Below are 16223 nucleotides of genomic sequence, written 5' to 3' on the forward strand. Positions count from 1 at the left end.
TGAAACTGAAGCAACGTTTTGTAATAATGTGATCTATGGTTATTTCTTGAATAGCATTCATTTTCTGCATTGGTGTCTTTTGCAGCGCTGTAGTTAAAGCTCCACATTTTAAGGGAAAAAAAAGAAATATTGACATTACAATATCATCATCTGCAATGATTTCTTTTTTTAAAGTATAAATTATTTTCCCCCTTTACAACATAATACCATCAGCTAAAGAGAGAAATAAAGTGATATGATCCAAACTCAGATACAGTCATCTGGGAATTAGAATACATAATTAACATTCCCTTGTTATATTTTATTTTTGGTACATTATTAACTTGTGACAAAATAATGCAAAAATAGTTAAATAGTATTATAGAGTAAACCTTAGAACTTCTAACAAATCAAGCCATAAAGCCTGTGATCCATATTAATGTACATTTTTATGAAAAAAATCATAAAGTACTCACCACTGAATTTTATTTATTGTGTGTAGTATAGCATGTTAAAGGAATAAAAAATGGAAAACATTTTTCCATAATGCTGTTAGTGTAAACACATCAAATTGACTTCTTTCTTTTAACGTGAAGTCTGGAATCTTCACTCTTAATGTTCTGCGTTTCTCCAATTGTGTGAGGCAGTTGCAGCCTGTTCCCAAGCTCTCCGGTGAACATGTGTCATTCCTTCGTTCATACACCCTCTGGTGATTAAGTGGTTCTCAGTGTGGCCACGGAATTCTGCAAAATATTGCAACAGACTAAAAATCAGGAACTAGACATAAGTTTTCCCTCAAGGAGGTAGTCCCTTGACAAGGGTGTGGACATATGAAAATACGGGGATACATATTCCGGGGAAAATAAATATTAGCACAAACCTATGTCAAGAAGGGCAGGAATGAGTTCTTTTTGTAATGTGTGCCAAGGAGTGATGGGTACAGGTTCATGCACTGTCTCAAATGGCACATGAGGAGCTGGAAAGCAGCATCAGGTTTTCACTCTTTGGCAGGTTTTGAACATTTTGAAAATCTGGGCCATTTCCTTACTAGACTCTTGTGTCGCCATGTCTCCTGGCTTTGGCGCCCCCTTCCCTGCCTTGGGGAGCTGAATCTCCTGTTCCCCTCTCTCTCTCTCTAATTTACTTTTTAAATAAACTATTCTTTTTCTAATCTGGAAAAAAAATCTGAGTGGGATGAAGTCAAAGTTCTTTGGAAAGGGAAGGTTTGAAGCCAATGAAGGTACCCGGGCAATTCCAGAACTAAGGGGCCAACGGCTCTTCGTTTTTTCCCCCATGCTCTACAGACAAGAGTGAATACAAGAGTGGACTGATTTGAATATAAATATTATAAAGAAGTTGTGTAATTTATTTAAATATCACCAAACATCTGGAAAGTAAACCTTTCAGATGTGTCTGACCACGAAATGTTGATTTGAGGTATTAAGAACTGTCTCAGTATATTTCTAAAATGGTGCGTTTTTTTCTCTAAAATTTTGAAAAGTTAAACTCTTTATTTTAAACAGGCCGGAAGACATTTTCAGAAGATGTGATGGAAACCTTAGTGGTGGTGTTAGCAAATCTTTTTGGAAGAATTCATCTTTCTCCCTGTGTAAGACAGTTTAAGAGGAATTTTTCTCATTCAACAGTAAGAAAACAATTTCTCGGCCTTATAATTAATGTTAAGTCTTTTCATTATAGTATACAATGCCATCATGTTTTCCCAATAGCATAATTTTGCTATCCTTCACTAGTTACATGCCTCAGTCAGTTCTTGGTACATACAAAAACTGCAGATGAGGAAAAGATTAAAGTCTTTTTTAAAAGGACCTTTTTTCTGGTAGAGATTACTGTATTAGCAAGCTATTCACACAGGGTTTTTTGTTACATTAAAGATGATCTCAAACAACATTACAGGCAATTATGAAATAATGGCTAGAGTAACATTCATGTCTGGGATAAGGAGACATGACTGTTTGATTTAACAGCTATTTGAAAAAATATTGTTCTTGGAATTCTGACCGTTGTCAAATGGCAAGAAATGAAAGTATAGCTATTGGAAAGGTAAGCATAGTGAGCGTAGAGTTACCTCAGGGCAGCTGAGCGTCTGATTCCTGGGTTCCTGCCCAGCTCTGCCACTCAGCAGAAGGGTGACCTTGAGCAAATTTCCTTCCCCAGCCTGCTGCTTTTCTGTGAATTGGGAAACATAATGGCACCTACTTCAAAGAATTGCTGTGAGGGTTAAATGAATTCATACAAGCAGAGTGTTTATAACAGTGCTTGGCATTTAGAAAACACGCAATACTTGTGAGTGCTTATTTTTGTAATTGTTATTTGCATATGAAATGACTGGCTATGGAAAACACTAAGAAAATTAACAAAACAAGATGGTAGTTAATGACAATGTAGAAAGTCTTCAAATACAAGTAGATCTGGTGAAACGTATAGCTTAACCACATATTAAAATTACAAAGAAATAAGATATAAAATAATCCCAGCAATGGCAAAAAGTGGAAATCCACATAATACTATACTTTACTCATTCATTTGGCAAAAGTTACAATTAGCAGTTATGTAGGTAGGACTGTAAATAGATATATCTTTTAAAAACACTCTTTAGCTGGCCAGATGCAGTGGCATGCACCTCTAGTTCCAGCTACTTGAAACGTCAAGGCAGAAGATTGTTTAAGCCCAGGAGTTCAAGTGTCCAGCCTGGGCATTAGTGAGACCCTGTCTCTAAAAATTAAAAATAAAAATATTATTTAATGTCATTTTTTGACTTCATGGAATTTTTACTAATGACATAATCAAAGGTACAAATAAAAATGATGCCGTATCAAAGATAAACACAGTCAGGCGTTAGCTAAAACTTTGAAAACAGAATGTGTCCACTGACTACTGACAGGAGGGGAGAGAACTGAGCTCCATGGTGATTTGTGCAGAGGGGATTTGGGAGTTTCAAGGAACTCATGCGGGAGGAGCAAGTGTGGGGTCTCAGCAGAGTGAGAGAAATGAAGGACAAAAGATTGGCCAGTGTCCCTGTCCTGAGGCCACCTGTGTCTGCTAGTTGGCAGTTATTGAAGTTAGGAGTCTTTCCTCCTACAAAGATTGAGAGACAGAGGCCTTGATGAGTACATTTCAGAGGAATGGCTTTCAGATTCTTGAGAGAGAGACTTCTGAGCTGCAAGAGATACTTATTCACATGGTAAGCCTTGTTGAGTAGATGCTCTACAAAAGAGGTGAGGGGCCTCTCATCGGGTGTGTATTGACTGGAACAAATAGCACATTTTTCTTGGTCACACTGAGTTTCCTGAGGTTAGCGCTTTAGGTGGGGATGGGGTCAGGAGGACACAGTCCCTAGGACACAGTCTCCTGCTGCTAGAAGCCATGCTAGATTTGGTCAAGTCTCTTAGTTTGGACAGAGTTGTTGTGTGCCAACAGTTCTGCAGTTCGCAATAGGAATATGTTATTATCAGCTGTTAGTTCTTGCCAACCTGTGGGAAGAAGCTGAGGCCCAAGAGATAGTTTTAAAGAATTTACTTGAACCAAGATAAGGGCAGTTGCCTGTAAGACTCAGACCCAAGTAACTTTAGATATGTACTCCATTCTGCCTTTGTTACAGGTGAGTTTTTAAAGGCAAAAGGGGACAAGGAGTGGGCTTATGCAAAGTTGCTTGTCAGGAATTCTCATCGGCTTAGAGAAATAACGTTGATTAGTGATTGTATGTTGTATGGGCTCTGCGGTCCGATGTGCAGCTTATTAAGTTCATTTATAGCGGCTTGTGGTGATAGCAAGCAGCTTCAAGAGACAGTTACTTAGCTAAGAGATGATTACTTAGCTGCCTCATTCCCCTGCTTCTCTGGGCCGGATACTCTGAGGAGGATCACATTTCTCATACACAAGTTAGTTACTTTCTCATTTCCTAAAGCTGCTGTGACAAAGTACCACAAACTAGGTCGCTCAAACAGCCGAATCTACTGTCACACAGTTCTGGAAGTCAGAAGGCTGGGCCAGGCTGGTTCTTTCTGTGGGCTGTGAGGGAAAATCAGTTCCAGGCCTCTTTCCGAGCCTCTTGTGGCTTTCTGGCAATCTCTGACAGTCTTTGGCTTATAGATGCAGCATCCTAACCTCTGCTTTTATGTTCCCGTGGCATTCTTCCCATGCATGTGTCTCTGTGTCCAAAATCCCCCTTTGCTTAAAGTCAGCAGTCATTTTGGATCAGGGACCCATCCTGCTCCAGTCTGACCTCCTGTTAACTAATTTCAACTGCAAGGTTATAATCTGAGGTCCAGGAAATTAGGACTTAAACAAAAGATTTTTTGAAGGTACACAGTTTGCCTCATAACATATCATAATTATTTATAATGAAAAGTTGGATGCCGCCTGATTATCCAACAATAGAGGAATGGTTACATGAATTTTAGCATATCTCTGTGTGGTGGTGTTATTCGATCTCTGAAGCTCATCTTTTCAAATAACAGTGTATAACATGGAAAAGACTCAACACAATGCTGGATATACAGTAGACCAGAAAACTGAAAACTACAGCTTATATTTGTATATAAATACTGGAAAGAACTGTTAAATACCAAAATCTCTATAATCTATATTCCTGGGTGGTAGAATTACAAGTGACTTCAGTTTATATATGTGTAATTTGCTGTAAATAAAAGAACGTATACTTAGAAATATGTTTTCACCCAGACTTTTAAAGACATGTTGACCCAATGTCTCACAGACCTTGGCAATTCCCTGTTCTTGTTTTGAATAGTTATGCTGTCCATTTGATTGTTTACAGGAAATTCTAGATGACCTTCCCAAGGACTTTGCTCTAGTGGTAGAGGAACACAACAACAAAATCCAAAAGAACTTTGGTTCCTTCCTCCTAACAATTTCTAAGTTGGCCGACATGAAAAAAGAATACCAACTACCTCTCTCAGAAATAGGTAAGAGTGTGAATGTACACAAACAGAACAGAAAGTCAGTAAAAGAAAATGCATGTAAATATTTTGAGATAAAAATAAGTTTTAGAAAATAAGAGCAAAACTATCTCAACAAGAAAATTCAAGAAACTAACAATTCTTCAGAACTATGCTATAGAAATTTTATACCGAAAACAATGTTATATTATTTTGAATTAGCTAAACCACCATAGGTTTACTTGACACTAAATACATTCAAAATTTCTGTTTTTCTAGCATCATTATGAGTGAGCACACTATGGCATGTTCCAAATGTATTATGGAATATCTCCCTTCCTGTTAATGCTATTTGTCTTTTAGTTGGCATTGACGCTCAACAAAATTTCCAAAAAGGGATCTGATTGAAAATATAAGAAAAAGAGTGTTGATATATATATTAAGGGTCATCAGCATGATTTGCTTCCTTGACTATAAGGGTCAGCAAAGAAGTTAAGGCATTGCCCATGCCATTGAGGGAAGAACAGAATGTATGGGAAAAAATAAACAAAAATGTAAGGAAAATGTCTTGATCTATGACAAATAAATTAAAGGCATTGGAATCAGAGGATGCACTTGTTCAAAGATGAACAGGTGGGGAGAGGGAGAGAGAGCTAAGAGAAAAATGGAAAAGTGGCAGAATCCTGTTCTTACCACAATTCCAATAGAAGCGAAGAGAAGGAAGTGGGGCTATTATGACTGCTATGGTTTATTCATGTTTTTGGATGTATTATTCTATAGAATGTCTGACATACAAAGAGAGCGTGATTGGCTTATTCAATCAGAAAATGAGAAAGTAGCAAGTCATAAATCAGGTTCATGAAAAAGAACCTGCATGCTCCCAGGCAGTTGCCTTCATTGCAGACTTGGAGAGTGCAATGATCTTTCTTCTCTCCTTTTCTCTGAGATGACTCTGAGGTAGAGAGAATAAATACATCCCCCTATCCCAAATCCCAAAGATATCTATCTCCTAGTCCTGGGAACCTGTGGATTTGTTATGCTGGGTGGCAAAGGGGAACTAAGGTGCGGGTTGAGTTAAATTTCTAATCAGCTGACCTTAGATGGGGAGTTGATCCCAGATTATCTGGCGGACCCAGTGTAATCACAAGGGTCCTTATAGGAGAAAGAAGGGGTCAGGAGAATCAGAGTTTGAGAGAAATGATGTGAGGAAGATTTAACCCACCATCAGTGGCTTTGAAGATGGAAGGGTGCTATAAACTTAGGAATGTGGACAGACTCTGGAAGCCTGAAAAGACAAGCACATAGATGCTCCCCTTTGTTTCCAGAAAGAACAAACAATCCTGCCTATGCTTGGGTGTTTCCCAGTGAAACCCATTTCAGACTTCTGACAAAAGTGGGTTGTATTAAGTTCCAGTGCTGTGATAATTTGATACATAGGTATTAGGAAACTAATACCGCTTCTAAGAAGAAACATGAATACAAAAAAGTGACAAATCATAGGCGATATTTTTTCTTAAGATTTTTAATGGAAGTAAAACTCATGTAACATACAATTAACCCTTTTAAGGAATACATTTTGACGCCCTCAAAATGTGCAGCCACTGCTATCTGGTTTTTTTAAAAAAATATTGTGTCTTGATCATAATTACATGTTAATTACAAATTGATACTTATTTTACAAAATGGTTACTTAGTTAAAAAAAAATAAAGCCAAGTTATGCCTTTACTTTTGGGGGGCTAAGGGCCAGAAATTAAATCCTGGTATTTTTTCCCTTGATTTGGAGTAAATTGAACAGGAATCACACAAATAATTTCAAGTAAATGGGTTTTAGAAAGCACAGTCCCAAGTGAAACAGCACTTACCTGCCCCCAAATGAAATAGCAATACACCTCTGTATTGTTCTCTAAATGACCACATAAGGAGGAAATATGATAATGCATCTTCTTAGTAGTCAGGTGGATTTGAAACAGAAAGACAAATAGAATGAAAGGGACAGACTGACAGGGGCAGACACAGAGATGTATGTGTGGAAAAGGCAAAGTTGCTCAAAGAAAAAGACAGAGAGACAAAAACAGAGAGACAGACAATCAGGGAGAGAGAAATAGAAGCAGAGATGAGACACAAATACAAAAAGACAAAGAGGGAGAAACACAAACAGAAATAGAAATGGAGAAATTGAGATAATAGAAAGATCGAGGTAGACAATATGGATAGAGAGGGAGAGACATAAATTAACACAGAGATAGAGATAAGACAGAGAGAGAGAAAAAAAGAATACAAAGAAAGCAGAGAGGTGAAGAGGAATAAACGAGAACTGGAAAAGGAGATCGTTACAGAAGAGAGATAGCAGTTCATTTACTGAGAAACAATGAGACACACGAGACCCAAGGATGTTATTGGCAGAGAAAGAAGTCAGAGAATGAGAAGGAAGGAAGGTAGGAGGCAGAGAAGGAGAAAAGAGGGGGGAGGAGGGAGACAGAAAAGACAGAGAGAGACAGTTGCCCAGAGACTTAATTTGTTTCAAATAATTTGTGTTTAAGGAGAAAATTTCAACTCATTTCTCATTAGACTTTTCAGGAAAAGAATGTGAAGTCTCTGAACTGGTCTGTCATTTGATGCCTGGGGCCGAAAGGAAAACTGCTGTCTCCCCCTTTGCTTGCCTGTCCAATATTGTTGATCAAGATTTATTTAATATTCATGTAGTAAGTGATGTAAGTAAATTTTGGTGTGAAATTTTCTTTTATCTTGTTCGTTTATTTAACAGAAAGAATTTTTAAATGATTACCATACTAGCAAAGTGGCTAATAAAACAAAGCCACCTTACTCCATTTTCACTTAAGTGAAAAAAAAAAACCATTTCTATGCTTATGTAGTTTTAAAATAGAAAAATTAAATTCCACAAGGAAAACAATATTATCTTCTCAACCAATCACCATGTATAAATTATGAAATAATATGTGAATGTTCAAAGGTGACTATACCATAAGCTCTTGATTCTCAAAGTGTGAACCAATTCAGAATGTACTCCAAAGTTAGAGAAGATCCATATTAATGATTTCAGAACAGTTTGTTTTGTGTCACCTCATTTTTGTGACCGCTGCACCTCAAAATGGTATATGACACAGTCGGGACATGTATCAAACTCTTCGGTTTTTAATGACTAAAACATGAGACATTTCATTTACTGGCTCACATGCTTAGGGAGTAATGACTCCTGACAGTTGATCCTATAGCCAGTTGATGGAAAAGAAGCTCTGACTTTAATGACTGTGATTGTACTATTGGCCAAACTCAGATAATTATATCCTAAAATGCAGTGTAAGAAAAAATAGTATGTTTGAAAAGGGAAAAAACCAACACCCAGTATTGTTATATGTAGCTGTTGCCAATGTGTTTGTAAGCTCAAAGATATTTAAAAGATATTTGTAATATATTTCTGAGGTCATTAAAGTGACTCTGTAATCTCAAATTTTGAATATTAATAAATTGGAGACCTAGTTTCCATGATTTAAAAATAGTGCTAATATTTTAAGTCTTGGTGTTCATCTGACTTTATTTGGTTATTCATATCAAACTCTGGAGAAACTTAATATACCATTTGAATGTTTGACAATATTTTAATGAATGTAGGCTATTGTTTTAGTTATGAACCATGATGATCAAATTTTATAACAGTTTAAGACACATCTCAAAAGAAAAATGCTAACATAAAATTCCCGCATATCTTCAGGCTATGTTACGAACAGTTGGCGTCAATGTGAAGGATGTTCCTTTCCTTTGGTTGAATAAATATGATAACAGTGGACGGAAGTGTCCTCTGAATGCTTATGTATTGAACTTCTACAAACAGGGTTCCCTGTCAGCACTGACTTTGGATAATTGGTATGGCTTTTTCTATTGTAACATTCTTCATATAGAAATGTGTGTTTGTGTAATGAAAGCATTACACAAGCAAACATCATTGTAATGATGCAATAATTTAAAAAGTGTAATTGAGATGCTGTTTATTTTGGAGCTGGGCTGGTGGCACATGCCTGTAGTCCCAGCTACTTGGGATACTTTGATGGGAAGATTACTCGAGCCCAGGAGTTTGGGCCAGGCTGGGCAATATAGAGAGACTCTGGTCTCTAAACAACTAAAAAAGATGCTATTTGAAACTATTTTTAATAATTTTTAGTAGAAATGAAGTTTATGTGACACAAAATTAACCATTTTTAAGTGAACAATTCAATAGCATTTGGTATATTTACAACACTGGGCAACCACCTCTTCTAACTAGTTACAAAATACTTTCATGAACTCAAAGGGAAAGTCCATGCCCACTAAGCTATAACTCCCATTCCTCCCTTCTCCCTGCCACCTGCCAATCTTTTGTCTGTCACTATGGATTTACCTAGTCTGGATACTTAATACCAATGGAGTCATACAATTATGTGACTTTGTGTGTCTGAATTCTTTTACTATGTTTTAAGGTTCATCCATGTTTGACATGTATCAGTATTTCACTCCTTTCTTATAGCTGAGTAATATTTCATTGTGTAGATACACACTTTGTTTATCCAGTTGACAAATATTTGAGTTATTTTCGACTGTTGGCTATTGTGGATAAGACTGCTATGGACATGGGTGTACATGTATTTGTGTGAGTACATGTTTTAAATTATTTTGGGTCTATATACCTAGAAGTAGAATTGCTGAGTCATATGATAACTCTATGTTTAATTTTTTGAGACAATGCCTAAATGTTTTTCACAGCAATTTGATCATTCTACATCACCACTAGCAATATACGTGGGCTCCCATTTCTCCACAACCTTACTGTTCTCCACAACCATTCTAGAGAGAGTGAGGTGGTATCTCTTGGTTCTGATTTGCATTTCCCTAAACACTAATGATGTTGAGCATCTTTTAATGTACTTGCGTTTTTAATTGTATATTTTGTATTTTTGTTGTTGAATTGTAGGTATTCTTTATATATACTAGATATTAGATCCTTCTCAGATATATGATTTGCAAAAAGTTTATCCCATTCTGTAGGTTATCTTTTCATTTTCTTGTTAATGCCCTTTGATGCATAAATGTTCTTAATTCTAATGAGGTCAAATTTACTATTTTTTCTTTTTTGGATTCTGCCTTTGGTGTAATATCCAAAATGCAATTTCCAGATCAAGGTCAAGAAGATGTATTTTTAAAGATTTTTTAAAAAGAGTGTTATAATTATGGCTCTTATATTTGGGTTGTTGATATATTTTGAATAAATTTTGCTATATGGTGTGAGGTAAGGCTCCACATTCATTCATGTACATGTAGACATACAATTGTGCCAGGACCATTTGTTGAATTCTTTTCATAGTTAATGTTCCTGGCACTCATCAAAAAATCAATTGGCCATTTATGTATGGGTTTATTTCTGAACTCTCAATTCCCTTCCATGAATCTATATGCCTTTCCTTATTCCAGTATCACACTATTTTGTTCACTATCACTTTTGAAATACAGAAGGTCAGTCTACCAGCTTGGTACTTCTTACCCAATATTGTTTTGTTTTTTTGTTTTTGTATTTGTTCGTTTGTTTGTTTTTAGTTGGAGCCTCACTCAGTTGTCCAGACTGGAGTGCAGTGGCACACTCACGGCAACCCCAGCATCGACCTGCTAGGCTCTGGTGATCCTTCTGCCTCAGCCTTCCAGGTAGCTGGAACTACAGGTGTATGCTACCATGCCTGGCTAATTTTTTTTTTTTTAATTTATTGTAGAGATGACATCTGATTTTTAAAAATTTATTGTAGAGATGAAGGCTTTCCAAGTTGCTGGGGCTGGTCTCGAACCCACGGGCTCAGACAGTCCACTCACCTCGGCCTCCCAAAGTGCTGGGATTACAGACTGAGCCACCAAGCTCGGTCTCAATATTGTTTTGGTTCTTCAATATTCTTTTTAATTCGGTCTGAATTTGATTTTTTGCTTTTCTGCAAAAGTGGTTTTGGAAATTTTGTTAGTGCTTGTCATGAATCTGTAGATCACTTTGAATACTATTGCTATCATAACAATATTAAATATTTCAATCTATAAATATGGGTTCTTCTCATTTTAGAAAATCTTCTTTAATTTTTTTAGTAATGTTTTATAGTTTTTAGTGTATACGTTGTTCACCTCCTTGGTTAAATTTATTCCAAAGTTTTTTATTCTTTTGGATGCTACTGCAAATAATTTTTTTCTTAATATCCTTTTTGGAAAGCATCTTGAGTGTGTATAGAAACACAACTAAATTTTGAGTGTTGATCTTATACTCTACAACTTCGTTAAATTAGTTTATTAGCTCTAATCATTTTTTGTGGATTCTGTGGGAATTCTATATATGAGATCATGTTATCTGTGAATACAGTTTTGCTTCTGCCTTTACAACTTGGAAGTCTTTATTTTTTCTTCTTACCTAATTGTGCTAGCGAGTACTTCCAGTAAAACGTTAAATAGCAATGGTGGGGGCAGACATCATTGTTTTGTCCCTCATCTTAGGAGGAAAGAGTTCAGTCTTTCATCACTGAGTATGATATTAAGATTTTTCACCAACATCCCTTACCATGCTAAGAAAGCTCTTTTTTTATTCCTAATTGATGGAATTTTTTTTCTTTTTATTATGAAAGAGTTTTTAAAATGCTGTTTTGATTCGTATAAGTTGAGGTAATCATGCAGCTTTTTTCTTCATTCTATTAATGTGGTGAATGATTGATTTTTTTAATGTTGGAACATTCATGCATTCTTAGATAAGTCCTAGTGTGTCATAGTGTATAATCTCTTAAATATGCTCTTGGACTAAGTTTCCTGATATTTTGTTGAGGATTTTTGCCTCTATATTCATAAAAAAGTATGTCTTGCAGTTTTCTTGTGGTGTCTTTTTTTTTTTTTGAGTTGGAGTCTCACTCTGTCGCTCAGGCTGGAGTCCTGTAGCACACTCACAGCTCCGGTGATCCTGCCACCTCAGCCTTCCAAGTAGCAGGAACTACAGGCATGTGCTACCATGCCCAGCTAATTTTTTATTTTATTGTAGAGACGAGGTCTCGCCAAATTGCCTGTGCTGGTCTCAAACCCCGGCTCAGACAATCCACTCACCTCGGCCTCCCAAAGTGCTGGGATTACAGGCTGAGTCACTAAACCCAGTGTCTTGTGATGTCTTAGTCTGGCTTTGATATTAGGGTAATACTAGTCTCAGAATGAGTTGGGAAGTGTTCTTTCCTCTTCCAAGTTTTGAAAAAGTTTATGAAAGATTACTATTAATTCCTTTTTTAAATGTTTGAGAAATTCAACAGTGAAGCCAGATTGTTTTTGATAACTGATTCAATTTCTTTATTTACTATAGGTCTTATTAGATTTTCTATATCTTTGGAGTTAGGTTTGGTAATTTATGTAGTTCTATAAATGGGTTTATTTCATCTAACTTGCATTATTTTTTGGTGTACAATTGTTTATAATACTCTCATACTTTTTGTTTTTGCAGCATTAGTAGTAGTTTTCTTACTGTCACTTTTGTTTTTGTTTATATCTTCTCTCTGTTTTAGTTTGTCTAGATAAGGATTTAGTAATTTTGGTGCTCTTTTCCAAGATTCAACTTTTGTTTCACTGATACTCCCTATGGTTGTATATTCTCTATTGTATTTATCACCACTGTAATTTTTAAATTTTATTTCTTTTGCTAGCTTAGGTTTTAGTTCACTCTTCTTTTTCTAGTTAAGGTGTAAAATTAGGTTGTTTTGAGATCTTTATCCTGTTCAATGTAGACATTAACTGGCATAAATTCCTTCTGAGTATTGCTTTCAGAAGTTGGAAATTTTGGTATGCAGTGTTTTAATTTTCAATTGTTTCTAAGTATTTTCTAATTTGCCTCATGATTTCTTTGATTCATTATTTCTGTGCTGTTAAATTTTCCTGTATTTGTAATTTCCCAATTTTTCTTTGGTTATCGATTTCTAACTTTATGCCATTATGGTCTGAGAAGATGCTTTGTACGATTTCAATATTTAAAAATATATTTAAACTTGTTTTGTGGTCTAAGATATAGTATAGTTTGGAGAATATTTGATATAAACATGAGAAGAATGTATATTCTGCTGTTGTTGGGAGGGATGTTCTAAATCTGTCTTTTAGATCTAGTTGGTTTATAGTGCTAATTATTTACTTCCTTATTGATCTTCTGTCTAGATACTCTAACCATTATGGAAGAGGGGGTATTGACGTCTTCAATAAATATTTGTGAACTGTCAATTTCTCCCTTCTGATATGTTAGTATTTGCCACATATATTTGGGGCATGCTTGTTTAAGATCTATGTATGTATAGTTGCTGTGTTTTCTAGGTTGATTAACTCTTTTCTCAATATATAATGCTTTCTTTGTCTCTTATAACAGTTTTTTACTAAAAATTCTACTTTGTGTGATATTAGTATAACCACCTCAGTCCTGTTTTCTTTGTTATTTGTATAAAATATCTTTTTCCATGATTTGACTTTCAACCTTTTCTGTTGTTGTTTGTTTTGGGATCTAAAGGGAGTCTTTTCAGACAGTATAGAATTGGGTCATTTTAAAAAATGCATTCTGTTGATATCTTCTTTTGAATTGGAGTGTTAAATCTATTTACATTCAAAGAAAACACCGATAAGGATTTTTAAAAAAGTTTTATAGTGTTATTTTTTCTCATATTTCCAATTACTGACTCCTTTTATTTCAATTGATTTTTATGTTTTACCATTTTGATTTTTTTCTCATTTCCTTTTGTGTAGTTTTTTTGAAGACAGTCTTTTTATTTCTTTAAAAATAAGATATATGTATTTAAGGTATACTACATGATGTTATGAGATACATTTAGATAGTAAAATGGTTACTATAGTAAAACCAATTAAGTGATCATTATCTCACATAGTTTTCCATTGCTTTCTTTTATTGATACATTTTACTTATTTATAGGGTGAATGTGAGTGTTTGTCACATGCATAGAACATGTAATGATCAAGTCATGTCAGGGCATTTAGATACTCTTAAGATACCTCCTGAATGGCTACAGTGGTGTTACAATGATCCCCTGCTTCAGCCAGAGTTCTCCAGAGAAGCAGAAACAATTCATATTAACTAGAATGGGATGTATGGTTAGGAATCGGCCTATGAACTCAAGGAGGCTGAGTAGCACGGCCTTCCATTTGCAATACATTTCAGCTTAAGTCTGAAGGCCTGAGATCCAGGAGCACGGAGGGTGCAAGTCCCAGTCCAAGAGCAAGAAAGAACCAATAACTTAACTCAAGGAGTCAGGCAGAGAAAGCAAATTCTCCCTTCCCCTGCTCTTTTGTTCTCTTTAGGTCCCCAGTACATTGGATTGGATTGGATGATACCTGCCCTCACTGGGGAGGACCATCTGCTTACTCCATCTGCCAATTCAAATGCGAATCTCCTCCAAAAACATCCCCACAGACACACCCAGAAATAGTGTTTGTCCAAATAACTGGTCACCAGGTAATCTACTCAAGTTGATACATAAAACTAACCATCACATCCTCCTAAGTGTACCGCAGTCTTGTTTGAATTCATACCAACTTATTTTTAACAGCATACTAAACTCTATTCTCATAGAGTGTCATTCTTTCCTTCATTTCATTGTCAAAAATTAAATCTTGCCTGGCGGGGAGGCCGAGGTGAGAGGATTGCCTGAGCCCACAGGTTCGAGACCAGCCTGGACAAGCTGGTGAGACTTCATCTCTACAATAAAAAGAAAAAAAAAAAATCCCAGCATGGTGGTGTGTGCCTGTTGTCCCAGCTTCTTGGAAGGCTGAGGCAGAAGGATGGCCTGAGCCCAGCAGGTCAAGGCTGCCATGGCTGTGAGCATGTCACTGTACTCCAGCCTGGGTGACAGAGTGACACCAACAAAAAAAAAAATCTCTATACATTGTGTGCTCATTAACAGTTTTGTAATTATTGTTTTATGAATTTGTCTTTTAAATAATGTAGTAAATAAAAAGGGGCATTGCAAACCAAAAGTACACTAATACTGTCATTTATATTAACCTGTGCAATCACCTCTACCTGAGTTTTTCTCTGTATGGCTTTGTGTTTAGTGTCTTTTGTTTCAGCTTGAAGTACTTCTACTAGCATTTCTTGTAGGGCAAGTGTACCGGCAGTAGATCTCTTCAAATTTTGTTTACCTGGAAATGTCTTAACGTCTCCATTTTTGAAGTGTAGTTTTCCCAGATGTAGAATTACTGATGCACAATTTTTTTCTTTAATTACTTTAAAAATGTCACTTCAGTCCCCTTGGGGTCTCCATGGTTTTTATGAGAGATCTGCTCTTAATATTACTGATAATATCTTATCTTACCTCTTGTTGACTGCTTTCAAGACTCCATTTTTCCGTGGTTTACAATAATTCTATATACTGTGTCTTGCTGTGGATCCCTTTGGATTTATCCTGCTTGAAGTTCATTGAGTTTCTTGAATATTTAGATTTGTCTCTATTTTCAACTCTGGGAAAATTTTGACCATTATTTCTTCAAACATTATTTTGACAATCTCATCTCTTTTCCTTCTGAGACTCTTATTATGCATCTGTTGGCATGCTTGATAATGCTCCACAGGTGTCTCTTAGGTTCTGTTAATTTTTCTTCTTTTATTTTAAAAAATGTCTACTCTTTAGAATAGTTCATTTCAATGGATTTTCTTCAAGTCTGCAGATTCTTGCTTCTGCTTGCTCAAGTTTGCTCTTGAAACGCTCTCTCTTTTTAAAATTTTATTTCTCTATTGTAGTTATCAGCTCCAGAATTTTTGCTTGGTTCCTTTTTATAATTTCTATCTCTTTTTTGATATGCTGTATTTGTTCATACATCATTGTCCCATTTTTTTTTTTTTTTTTTGCTTTCTGTCCATCATTTCCTTTAACTCATTGAGAAAAGTTAAGATGAATAAAATAAGTGTCTAATAAGCCCAGTATCTGTGTTTTCTCAGAGGTAGTTTCTGGTAATTTATCCTGTCAATGTTTTTTTCTTCTTTCTTGTTTTTTATGGTTTATCAATTTTTATTTGAAACCTGTCCATTTTGAATAGTACAATGTGATAATTCTGGAAATAAATTTTTTCTCCCTTTTAGAGTTTATTTTTCTAGTTGTCTACTTGACTGTTGTTTGTTTAGTGACTTTACTAAATTATTTTTATAAAGTTTGTATTCTTTGTCATGGGTAGTTTCTGAAGTCCTCATTTTTTTTTTTTTTTAAGCTGTGTTTAGCTAGCATTTTTACAGAGATTTCTTTGAACACAAGAAGAGAGACAGGCAGAAAGAAAGAGAGAGAGGGAGGAAGGGGGAG

Source organism: Carlito syrichta, unplaced genomic scaffold, assembly GCF_000164805.1.
Source record: "Carlito syrichta isolate Samal-C Ts95f unplaced genomic scaffold, Tarsius_syrichta-2.0.1 Scaffold302478, whole genome shotgun sequence".
NCBI classification, from domain to species: domain Eukaryota; kingdom Metazoa; phylum Chordata; class Mammalia; order Primates; family Tarsiidae; genus Carlito; species Carlito syrichta.